This window comes from Cetorhinus maximus, chromosome 31, assembly GCF_964194155.1.
Source record: "Cetorhinus maximus chromosome 31, sCetMax3.hap1.1, whole genome shotgun sequence".
Classification (NCBI taxonomy): Eukaryota; Metazoa; Chordata; class Chondrichthyes; order Lamniformes; family Cetorhinidae; genus Cetorhinus; species Cetorhinus maximus.
Window position 1 is genome coordinate 11,448,550 of NC_135909.1, and position 13,315 is coordinate 11,461,864.

A 13,315-nucleotide genomic window follows, 5' to 3' on the forward strand; every position below is an offset into this window, starting at 1 on the left:
TTATATTGGATCCTAGGACCAAGCACAGCAATGAAGTTGACTCTGAACTTCCATCTACAATTGCTGTGTAAACGACGCATTTGTATTCAAAAAGGCAGCTCACCACTACCTACCCCACGGCAATTAGGAATGGGCCCATATCGCATGAATGAATAAAAAAGCTCACATCTCCTACAGTAACCAATTATCACTAACACTCTAGATGATTGTCAGAATTGGGCCTACCTGAAAATATCTCCACTTCAGAGTTAAGTTCACATTTTCATATCAGGCTGACTATCTTTATTTTTAACCGAGCAGTCTTATCAAGTGCCCTTTATATGCATAAATGTTAAAAAGTGTCAGAATTATCAACTGCTCTTTAGACCTGTAATTATATGACCTTGTGTTGTGAGTGAGGAGATTCCCCACTGGGTCGTGCAAAACAGGAATCTGGATGGAAATTAATTCCAATGGAAATCAGGTAGAATACAAGTCTGAATTTCTGATTTACATCCTCAGTAGATCAGGCTTCTCGCTGGGAGTATGAATTTGCAAAGTGGTGTTTAAAACCGTACAAACCACGGTAGATCCCTCCTCATTTGCTAAGGTAAATCCAATGAAAGCAGTTATACTTCAGTCAGAGAATTGAGATGGGTACCAGACACAGCTCAGGGCAACTAAACCTGCTATCAGAGAGTGTAAAGGGTAATGGAGAAGAGGATGGCAGATAAGTAAATCCCAATATGGAGTTATTCATATTGCAGTTGAAACCTCATCAGTAATAAGCGTTGCCTTAGAATAGCTGTGTCTATTAACCTTGGGAAAGGATGGATGTTGAGTGGATATGATCGATGTCTATAAAGAGAAGCAATTGTGTCCATGTGAATAGATAATTTGAGCTCATTGGACAAGAGAGAAATTGAAAAAGAACAGAAGGAAAATTAAACAGGCCTGTGGGGAAGAATATGTCAGTGGGAGCAGCTCAGCTGCTCTCGAATAGAGCTGGCACAGATACTATGGGCCAAATGGCCTCCCTCTGCTGTATCAATTGTGAGATTCTGTTCTATGTATTATGAGTGTAAGTCTGACCTATGTTTAACATAAAATGTGTTTTAACTGGAGTTAATGGAGATGTGGGTTTTAATCAGCTATTATGTCAGAGTTTTGGATTAAAATTCCATTTCTGTGAACACAATCCTGAATGTCTGTATATCATACAATCTGATACATTGGCCAGTGTGTAAGATCTGCTTCATCTAGTTTGTTGATACTCTGAGGTTTGGGGAGTGTTCTGCAATGCATAGTTCAATCTGCAGTCTGGGTACAATATTGGGAGTCATGCAGTATCTTCCAAGCAGGTACTGTTTGCCTGTTCTGTTTGTCATTTAATGTGTATTTAAGGTTCTCCTTTTGTTTTGGTAACACAGTGCCTTGCAATCTGAGGGGGTGTGTAATTATACTCAGCGATTTGCAAAGGTCCCACACAGGAGATTATTACACAAAATTAGAACTTGTGAATGGGGATCAAACATTAGCATGGATCAAGGATTAGTAAATGGACAGAAAACAGTGTAGGAATAAACAGGGCACTTTTGGATTGGTAGGCTCTAACTTACTCTTGATAATACATGACCATCAGTTAGTTACAATATATATTGATGACTTAGATGGGCACTGAATGGAACATATTCAAGTTTGTTGATGATACAAAATTGGGTGGAAAATTAATCTGTGAGAAGGACACAAAAAAGCTGCTAAGGCATTTAGACAGGTTGTCTGAGTTGGCAAGAACATTGCAGATAGAATACAATATGGTGGTGTGAATGTGCCCAGTTTGTAGTGAGAAAAAGAACATGTGTGAATGTGAGAGACTGGAACATGTTTGCACTCAGAGGGAGCTGGGTGTCCTTGTACATGAATTACAGAAAGTTAATCTGCAGGTACAGCAAGCAGATAGGAAGGGAAGTGTTATGTTCACGTTTGTTCCAAAGGATTGGATTATAGGAGTGAAAAATGTTCCAATTATACAGGACACTGTTGAGACTACACCTGGAGTACTGTGTGCAGTTTGGTCTCCTTACATAAGGAAGGGCATGGTTGCTCTAGAGGGAGGGCAATAATTGTTCACGAGATTGGTTCCTGTAAGAAGTGGATTTTTTTATGAGTAGATAGAGTAGACTAGCTCTATATTCCCTGGAGCTTAGAAGAATGAGCGGTGATCTAAATGAAACATTTTAAACTGTTAAGTGGATTGTCAGGGTAGATGCTGAGAAAATGGTTCTCCTGGCTCTGGAATCTAGAACATGTGGTCACCATCTCAGATCACAGCATTGGCCATTTTGTAATAATATGAGAAGAAATGTCTTCACTGAAATTGTTGGGAATCTCTGGAATTCTCCACCCCAGAGTGATTTGGAAGCTCAGCCATTGAGTATGTTCCAGACAGAGGTCAATAGATTTTGGATGCTCGGGATATAAGGAGAGTGCAGCAAAGTGGAGTTGAGGTAGAACATCAGTCTTAATGAATGTTGGAGTAGGTCGAATGGCCAAATAGCCAACCCCAGCTCCTATTTCTGAAGGTTTTATGCATCAGTCCATCTATTCTGCTCAATGTGAGATTCAGGTTCATTCTGTACCAGTCAGCCTCTGGTTCTATGTGTAAAGGTGGGAGCAATTGTATGTCTGTCAGCACCTCGCACAGGATGTGAATGTGTGATTCAATCTGTATCTGTGATTCATTCTCAATTTGCCATTCTATTAGTATTCAATTTGAATATGTCATTTGTATCTGTCAGCATTCGGTACTGTACATGTGAGAGATTCATTCCATATCTCTCGGACTTTGTAATGTGTGACTGTGGAATTTACTCCATATTTACCACTCCATGATACTGTGAGTGTTTTCTCCTTATGTAACTGCCAGTCTTTGGTAATTGGTGTCTGATTATGTAACCGTGAAGCTTTGATCTGTTTGTGTGAGTGTTTGTGTTTTATGTGATTTTGTAACTATCTTTCACTGTCAGTGCTACTTTATGTCTGTGTCAGATAAATGGAATATTATTCAGACTCAGGAATTTTGAGTGTAGTATTTAGTATGTATCTGCCAGTTTCTGGTACTGGATATGTCGTTGATAATCATTCTGAATCTGTCAGTCACTGCTACTCTGACAGTGTGGGATTCATTGCATATCCTTCAGTTTCTGAGACTGTTTACAAGACTAGGTTCAGTCCATGTTGAAATTTCAGAACAGAAACAGGCCACTGATGCTGTAGGTTTCAATAAAGTAATTGTGAGTTTGACCTAGTATTAAATCCCTTTCTGCGTGAACACACTTGTGAAAGCTCAGGTATCTTTGGATCTAACACTCCATTGCTGTGTAAGTGTAATTCACTTGGTAATAATCAAATTGATACATTTTCATTCAAGCAGCCTGTGAGAATTTTGAACTTGCCTGTTGTGCTCAGTTTGCTCTGTGAGACTGAATACAGTATCTGCCATTCTGATACTCTGAGCTTTTCAGACTGGTATGTGGTCTCTATCTCAGTCTGTACGAATCAAATTGTTATTGTACCTTGAGGTTAAAAGTCTAGGTGAGTTTCAAACTTGAATCTGAGTTTGCAGCTGAGGTTATACTATATTTCAATGGCATTTCAACACTCCACCCTGCTCTCATGCCCACATGTCCGTCCTTGGCCTGCTGCATTGTTCCAGTGAAGCTCAACACAAACTGGAGGAACAGCAGCTCATCTTCTGACTAGGCACTTTACAGCCTTCCGGACTGAACATGGAGTTCAACAATTTTAGATCATGAACTCTCTCCTCCATCCCCACCCCCTTTCCGATCCCCCTTTTTTCCAATAATTTTATATAGATTTTTCTTTTCCCACCTATTTCCATTATTTTTAAATGTATTTCCATCCATTGTTTTATTTCTACCTTTTAGCCTATTTCGATCCCTTCCTCCCACCCCACCCCCACCTAGGGCTATCTGTACCTTGCTCGCCCTGCTTTCTACCCTTAATGTCACCAACTAGCACATTCCTTTGATAATATCACCACCTTCAACACCTCTTTGTCCTTTTGTCTATCTCCTCCCATCACTGGCCCTCTATCCAGCTCTACTTATCCCAACCCCCCCAACCAGCTTTTATTTCACCTCTTTTCTATTTTTCCTTAGTTCATTTGAAGAGTCGTACGGACTCGAAACGTTAAGTGTGTTCTTCTCCGCAGATGCTGTCAGACCTGCTGAGCTTTTCCAGGTATTTTTATTTTTGTTTTGGATTTCCAGCATCCGCAGTTTTTTGCTTTTATTCAAGGCCTTTCTGTTGTTTGCAGGCCCTTAAGGCTGTGCAAGGTTCATCTGGTAAACTTCTACTGCCAATGTGCTTGGAGATTTTAAGTAATTCATTCCCTTTCAATAAGTTCTTAGTGTACCCCTAGATTGCCCCTAATAATTACTGTATCCCTTTATTTCCCCCTAACATCCCCGTTAGCACATCATTTAGATAATATCACTACCGTCAACACCCCTTTGTCCTTTTGTCTCTGACGTCTTTGGCAATCTCTTCTTGGCCTCCACCTATCACTGGCCCCCTATCGAGCTCTACCTGCCCCACCCCCTCAACCAGCTTATATTTCAGCTCATTTCTACATTTTTTAGTTCTGATGAAGGGTCATACGGACTCGAAACGTCAACTGTATCCCTCTCCGCAGATGCTGTCAGACCTGCTGAGTTTTTCCAGGTATTTTTGTTTTTGTTCTAGATTTCCAGCATCCGCAGTATTTTGCTTTTATCAGAAATGTTTATTGTTGCTTTGTGGAGAGAAAGCAGCAATGATTTTCAATAACAGCTTCTTGCCATTCTGTCTCCCTCCTCCCAGGAGGCTGCTGTTTGTTCCCTTCCCCCGGGAGCGGGATCTCTCCATTGGCGGCTGTTTGAAACCATCTTCTTCCAGTCCCAGGCAGAGCTGGGGGAGAGCAGCACATCACTGCCTTTAACAAACACTTGGATCTGCACTGAGCTGCTGGGACTGACAGAACTCACGGAGCAAGAGCTGGAAAGTGACGTGAGGCTGGATCAAACTATTTGGGGGCTGGTGTCGACACGATGGGCCGAATGTCCTCGTTCTGTGCCGGATATGTTCAATATTTGTGTTTCCGGAATGTGTGCAGCATTCTGCGCATGCGCGCTGCCCTCCCCAGCACTGCCTGTGAGTGGTAGAAGATGGTTTCAAACTGCCGCTAATGCAGAGACACATTTTAAACAGCGGCTGTTTGCTTTCGCTTGAACGGTTAGTCCATGGGAGCGGCAAATAGAAATCTGACCTACACAATAGTCCCTGCTCCGTCACTCAGTCCCACTCCTGGAGCAGTGGATTGTTTCTGGATGGCAGGAAATTGTTGTAACAGGAACAAAGTCCCTGGTGTTTAGCAGCTGAGTGCTGCAGGACTGCAGTGGATTCAGACACTGACCCTGTTTGTCTTACCATTTTTTATTCATTCACGGGATGTTGGCTTCACTGGCTGGGCCAGCATTTATTGCCCATCCCGAGTTGCCCTTGGGAAGGTGGTGGTGAGCTGCCTTCTTGAACCTCTGACTTTGCGGTTGTTCGGAATGATTATTAATTTAATAATTGTTTTGGTTTCTTTGTATCTTCTACTTCACCTCTTCTTAAGTTATAATTAACAATGTTTTTCCTTCTGATATGCAAATACTTGAAAGCAGCAGAATAAATGTTGTGATTCTACAACACAAGGGGAAGTGCAGTCAGCTCCTCACACACAGTAAGTACAGTGTCACTCACAGGGAGCAGAGGTGGCCAAGAGGTTAACTTGGTGGAGTTCTGATCCATTGTACTTTGCAAGCACAGGCACCAAGTCCAATTTTAGTTTATGGTTCACTAGGCTGGTTGGTGAAGATTTAATCTAAATTGGCAGAGGTTGGTCACCATCTTACAGAAGTACCAGAAAGAACTAAGGACAGACAGGAGGGAGAGTGATGGATAATACTGGAGAAGGAAGCGATGCCATATTAGATAGAGGCAGATTAAGAAGCACTATGAGGAATGCAAAGACCAGTTTACAATGCATGTATGTAAACACACAGTGTGATAAATGAGGTTGATGAGCTTGAAGGACAAATGGCAATGTGGGAATATGATGTAGTGGCAATGAAGGAAACGTGGTTTAAAAAGAGGGAGGACTGGGTGCTGAATATTTACAAATATGGTTTTCAGAAAAAGATCGAGAAGGAAAAAGTGGAGGTGATGGTGGCAGCATTGATCAGGGAATCAGTCTTAGCTGCAATTACATTATTACCAGATAAAACTGAAAGATACAAACTCAGATTCTAGTTTGAAACTCACCCAAATTATTAAACTAAGGGATACTGTATCAAAATGATTAGTACAAATTGAGATACAAATCACAGAGCAATCTGAAAAATCCACACTGTATCAGACTGATAGATGTTGTATTAATTCTATCATTGCAAATTGAGCTCAACAGCCAAGTTTAAAATTCTCACTCAGAAACAGATTGAATGACACAGCGTTAATTTGATTAGTATAAACTGAGTTACACTTGCATAACAATGGAGTTTCACATACAAGAATTACACAAAATGGGATTTCATTTGAGGCCAAACTTGCAAATATTCCATTAAACCAACAACATCAATTGCTTATTCCTGTACTGACATTTCAACATGGAATGAATCTAGATTGGTAAACAGTCCATGAAACTGAAGGTTATGTAATGAATCCCACACTGTCACAGAGCAGCAGAGACTGACAGATTCAGAATCATTATTGAGCACATGTCCATTACCAGACACTGACAAATGCAGTCTGTTACTACACTCACTCACAATACCTGAGCCTGAATGACACCAATCAATCTGACACACACATATGGTACCAAGGAAAGTCAGAAATAATCACAAATTCACAATTAAAGGATGCTACTTACAGACTGATTCTCAGATTTGCATACAGGACTACTGAACTATATTAACATAATCTAAATAATCCCACATTCAGACCCAGCAGCACTCCTGACAGAAACATAACAAATTCCATATTCACCTGCAGCACCAGAGTTTGACAGAAGGATAATCAACATAATTAAGCACACCTAAACTTGCACGCACATGCACACACACACAGTATTACTGTCACAGCACACATTGAGGTTCAGCCCTTTGCGTCTACATCAGGCTTCAAATGAGTGATACATCTAGTGTCATTCCCCACCTTCTGCCCACAACCCTGCACATTCTTCCTTTTCAGATAATAATCCAATTCTCTCCTGTCTACCTTGATTACATCTGCCTCTAGCAGTGTCAGGACCCACTTCTGAGATCTTAACCACTCACTGCATGAAAAAGTTTCTCCAAAAAGTATCCATCGCTTCTGTCAATTACCTTAAATTTGTGCCCTCTGGTCTTTGACCCATCCAGTAGTTGGCACAGTTTTTCTCAATCTGGTGTGTCCAGACTCATCATAATTTTGAATACCTCTATCCTCTCCTCTCAACCTTCACTCCTCTGAGGAAAATGGCCACTACTTCACCAACTAAGTAACTGAAATTCCTTATTCTTCACAATGTGACTCACTTACAGATGCTAAGTGCTACATATAATCATGCGCAGGGCCCTTTTATCTATTGGCAAAAGGAACATGTCCAGGCATTGTGCCTATGTTGAATTAAACAAAAACATGCAGGGCAATAGTCCCCTGGTGAATTCTTCATGACAACACCTCGAACAATTGGAGTCAACTTGCCAACCAATCAGCACCCCTTTTCTCATGCAGTATAACTTCTTCATCTTTTGACTTATTTTAACTCTTTTCATCAAAGATTGAGAGCAACAGAATAAACTCCACATTCATAAAGAACTGGACACTGGGAAGTCCCCAACAAATCCAACACGTTTCCAGGCACTGACACATACAGAATGAAGTCCAAGGCACTCACAGCACCAGAGATACACAGAAACAGAATAAATCACACACTCACTGACAGTGCCAGAGATAGACAACTGCAGAATGAATCGCATGTCTCACACAGTGGAACTGACTGATAGGTACAGAATGAACCTCAAACAGTCTCAGAGATGTAGAGATGGAGAAAGAATCTGAAATTCACACGGTACCACAAACTTACACACACACAAAACATTCATGAACACACGTTCAGAACTTAGGTTTGATAGAGACAAATGAATCCCACAATCGTGCACAGCATCAGGAATTGAGAGTTGCAGAATGAATCTAACACTCGGACAGAGTCCAGGAGCTTGACAGAGACAAAATCAATCTTATTCTCACATATAGTATTGCCACCTGGCAGAATTAAACCAACTCTCACAAACATGCTACTGATTTACAGAATTAATCCCACTCTCAAGAACATTACCACAGACTGTCAGAATTAACCCCACATTCACATGTGGTATCAAAGACTGACAGAATGAATCCTGCTTTCACATACAGTACCACCACCGGACAGAATTAATCTCACTCTCATCTGCCGTACCACAGATAGGCAGAACTAATCTCACTCATACATACAGTACCAAACAGAATGCAGCTGATCAAGCTGGCTAAAGACTTGAGTTTGGTGAGGGGGGAGATGTAAGTGTTAATTTTGTTCTTAAATTTTGCCCTTAAAATCTAATCTAGTCTCTAATTAGGAGTAACTGGAAAGTACTGTGTAAACAGGCTAAATTCTTTCTTTCAGTTCAGACAGAGTAAACTCATTCTCAGCTGTAGGAGTTGATTAGTTAATTAGCTAACTGGTTCAATCTGGTTACTGTTGCCCCAGTTCAGCTTACTATAAATTCAGGGTTCTTTAGTGCAGCCAAGGCAAACTGAGTGCAGCTGAGCTAACTGAGTGAAGACTTGGAGCTCGGTGAGATTGGAGCTCGGTGAGATTGGAGCTCGGTGAGATTGGAGCTCGGTGAGATTGGAGCTCGGTGAGATTGGAGCTCGGTGAGATTGGAGCTCGGTGAGATTGGAGCTCGGTGAGATTGGAGCTCGGTGAGATTGGAGCTCGGTGAAGGGTGGGGAAGGAAAACAGGTAATTGTTCCCTTCTTCTATCCTTCTCACCCCATAGGAATTGGTTCTTGCTCTAATACAGGGAAAGGAGCTAGCTGTTTGCTGAATATCCAGTAAGTGTGTAAGGTTGATTCTATCCCTAAGGTTTAAAATAGTACACAAATTTGTGGTATAGAAAATAAAGTATATAAGAAAGTAACATAAATAACTGAATAACATAAATAAGTAATTATTTAAAACACATTAAGGATGGCATGATAGGTGACGTGTCCAAGCTGCAGCATGTGAGAACTCCTGGATAACATTGTGATCCAGACGAAATGTCTACAGTAAATGTTCGCGGCTGGAGGAAATTCAACTCAGATTCATTGAGCTGCAGACTCTGTGACACATCAGCGAGAGGGGAAGTTTCCTTGATGCTTTATATCAGGAGGCAGTCACACATCTTAGAGTAGGGTCTTCGGATATGGTCAGCGACAGGAGGGTGTGACTGCGAATGAGGCAGGTAATGGGACCCAGAGGGCAGGAGTGTGAGCCTCTGCAATGGTCCAATAGGTTTGATGTTCTCCCAGCTTGTTTGGATGAGGGCAGTGGCTGCAGATTAGATGAGCAAACTGACCATGGCACCGTGGTACAGGAAGCCATTCAAGTTGGGGGAACATTAAAAGGAATGTAGTGGTAGTATGGGGCAGTATATTGAGTGGGAATGGCACTGTTCTCTGTAGCAAAGAGCGAGAGTCCAGACGGCTCTGTTTCCTGACTGGTGCCAGGGTTTGGGACATCCGTTCAGGGCTGGAAAGCAACTTGCAGTGGGAGGCGGAGGATCCAGTGATCATGGTCCATGTAGGGATCAACAACATGGGCAGGATGAGGAAGGAGGCTCTGCATAGTCAGTATGAGGAGCTAGGCACAAAATTAAGCAGCAGAACCTCAAAGGATTATTACCTGAGCCATGTTCAAACTGGTATAGGACAAATAAGATTAGAGAAATGAATGCAAGCCTCAAAGACTGGTGTGGGAGAAGTGGGTTCCAGTTTATGGGCCACTGGCACCAGTTTTGGGTGTTCTTTCAGATTTTTCTGTACCGTTGTGGTCTGCACCTGAACTGTGCTGGGGCTGGTGTCCTCACAAGCTGCATAACTAGGGAAGTAGAGAGGGTTTAAAACTGAATAGTGGAAAGGATCACATTTTCAAAAAGTAGAGACAAGGCAAGAAAGAAAGGTATTAATATGAGAAGTGGTAAACCGACCATGACAGGAAAGGAGAAATAGCATAAATCTAAGGGTAAATCAGCAGATAAGCCTTGTAGCTACAGAAATAATAAAAGGACAAAACTAAAGGTTCTGTTTTCAAACACATGTAGCATTTGAAACGTAACAAATTAACTGATAATATAAATAAATAAGAATGATCTGATAGCCATCAGAGAGGCACGGCTACAGGGTGACATAGTTTGGGACCTGAATATTGAAGGGTGTGTGATATTTAGGAATGAAATATGTCAGGAAAAGGTGTAGGGGTGGCTCTGTTAATTAATGATGGTATTAGCACATTAGAGAGGGATGACCTAAATTCAGAAATCCAGGATGATTAAGGTTTGGGTTGAGACGTGAAATGACAAAGGCAAGAAGTCACTTGTGGGACGGGTGACTATTTACCTGCACGGTAGAACAGAGTATAAAAGAAGAGATCATGGGAGCTTGTCAGACAGGTACAGCAATAATGATGGGGGATTTCAATCTACATATCCACTGGGAAAATCAGATGGACAAACGTAACGTAGATGAGGAGTTCATAGAGTGTTTTTGGGATTCTTTCTTAAAACAGCACATTCTGGAGCCAACCAGAGAGCAGGGTATTCAAGACCTGGTATTGAGTAACGAGACAGGATTAAATAAGAGCCTCATAGTGAAGGTACCTCTAGGTAACAGCGTTCATAATATGATTGAATTTTACACTCATTTTGGATGGAGAAATCAGTGCATCCATGACGAGTATTTTCAACTTAAATGAGGGCATGAAAGCAAAGTGAGCTAAAGTGAACCTCACCCCCACATTCCTGTCTGCCCCCGATAGCCTTTCACCCCCTTGATAACTGACAATCCATACAGCTCTACCGTTAAAATATTCAAAGACTGCGTCCACTGCCTTTTGAGGAAGAGAGTTCCAAGAATCACTGCGCTCAGAGAAATAAATGCTCCTCATCAATGTCTTAAATGTGTGACCCCTTATTTTTAAACAATGACCCCCTAGTTCTAGCTTCTTCCACAAGAGGAAACATCATCTCCACATTCAACCTGTTAAGACTCTTCAGGGTCTTAAAGGTTTCAATCTAATCCCCTCTTACTCTTCTAAATTCCAGTCACAAAGATAGGCTAACCCGTCTAATCTTTCTTCATAAGACAACCGGCCCATTCCTGGTTTTAGTCTAATAAATATTCCCTGAACTGCTTAGAACACATTTAAATGTTTCCTTTAAATAAAGAGACCAATACTGTACACAGGACTCCAGATGTGGTCTCACCAGTGCCCTGTATAACTGATGTAGAACCTCCCTCTTTTTGAAATCAATTCCCCTCACAATAAATGTTAACATTCTGTTAGTTCTCCTAATTAACTACTGTACATGCATTCTAACCTTTTGTGATTTATGCTCTAGCACACCCAAATCCCTCTGAATCGCAGAGCTCTGCAATATCTCACCATTTAGATAAGGAGCTTCATTTTTATTCTTCCTGCCAAAATGAACAATTTCACATTTCCCCACGTTATACTCCATTTGCCAGAGCTTTGCCCACTCAAACATTCTATGTCCCTTTGTAGCCTCTTTAAGTCCTCTTCACAATTTACTTTCTACCTATCGTTGTGCCATCATTAAATTTAGTAACCATTCCTTCAGTCCCTTCATCGAGTCATTTATATACATTATAAAAAGTTGAGGGCCCAGCAATGATTTGATGGCCGGCACGGGCAAGATGGGCTGAAGAGCCTGTTTCTGTGCTAGTTAACTCAATGACACTGATCCCTCTGGCACACTACTCACCATATCCTGCCAACCAAAAAAGGACCCATTTATGTCAACTCTCTGCTTCTTATCAGCTCACCAATCTTCCATCCATGCCAATATGTTAGCCCCTACACTGTGGTCTTTTTATTTTCCACAATTACCTTTGATGTGGAGCTTTAGCAAATGCCTTCTGGAAATCTAAGTACAGTGCATCCACCGGTTCCCCTTTATCCACTGCACATGTGACTCCATCAAAGAACTCCAATAAATTGGTGAAATATGATTTTCCTATCACAAAGCCATGTTGACTCTGCCAGATTGCCTTGAATTTTTCTAAGTGCCCTGCTATCTTTAATAATAGCTTGTAACATTTTGCCTATGACAGATGTTCGGCTAACTGGCCTTTAGCTTTCTAATTTCTGTCTCCCTCCCTTTTTTAATGAAGGAGTTACGTTCGCTATTTTCCAATCTAATTGAACCTTCCCCATATCTGGGGAATTTTGAAAATTAAAACAAACGCACCAACAATCTCACTAGCCACTTCTTTCAAGAATTTGGGGTGAAATCCATCCAGACCTGGGGATTTCACAGCCCGACGCCCCAACAATTTTCTCAATACCACTTCCATGGTGATTGTAATTTTCCACGAGTTCCTGCCTCTCTTCCATTTCCTGATTTACAGCTTTTTCCAGGGTATTACTTGTGTCATCTATGGTGAAGACTGAAGCACGATACCTGTTTAGTTCATCCGCCATCTCCCTATTTTGCATTTTCAATTCCTGAAATGCTCTTACTATAGGACTAACTCATTTCTTATTTAAACATCTACATAACCTCCCTTTGGAATTGTTGCTTCTGATTGGAATGCATGTATTTTGTGTATTCTGAAATATCCCTTTAAATATCTGCCACTGCCTATCCCTCGGCCATGATCTTATTGAATGGCGGAACAGGCTCGAGCTGCTGAGGGGCCTACTCCTGCTCCTGGTTCGTATGTTCATATCTATTTTAGTACCACCGACTGAAAGAATTAATCCCACTCTCACACACAGCACCACCGAATGACTGAATTAATCCCACTCTCACATACAGCACCACCGAATGACTGAATTAATCCCACCCTCACATATAGCATCACCGAATGACTGAATTAATCCCACTCTCACAGACAGCACCACCGAATGACTGAATTAATCCCACTCTCTCACACAGCACCACCGAATGACTGAATTAATCCCACTCTCACAGACAGTATCACTGACAGA

General features: G+C 41.5%; 1 long non-coding RNA gene across 1 annotated transcript in view; it reads left to right on the forward strand.

The window, feature by feature from the left end:
* LOC144670421 (uncharacterized) overlaps window positions 1-13,315 on the forward strand; it is a 918,626-nt gene that overhangs the window by 346,981 nt on the left and 558,330 nt on the right. The window lies entirely within an intron of this gene.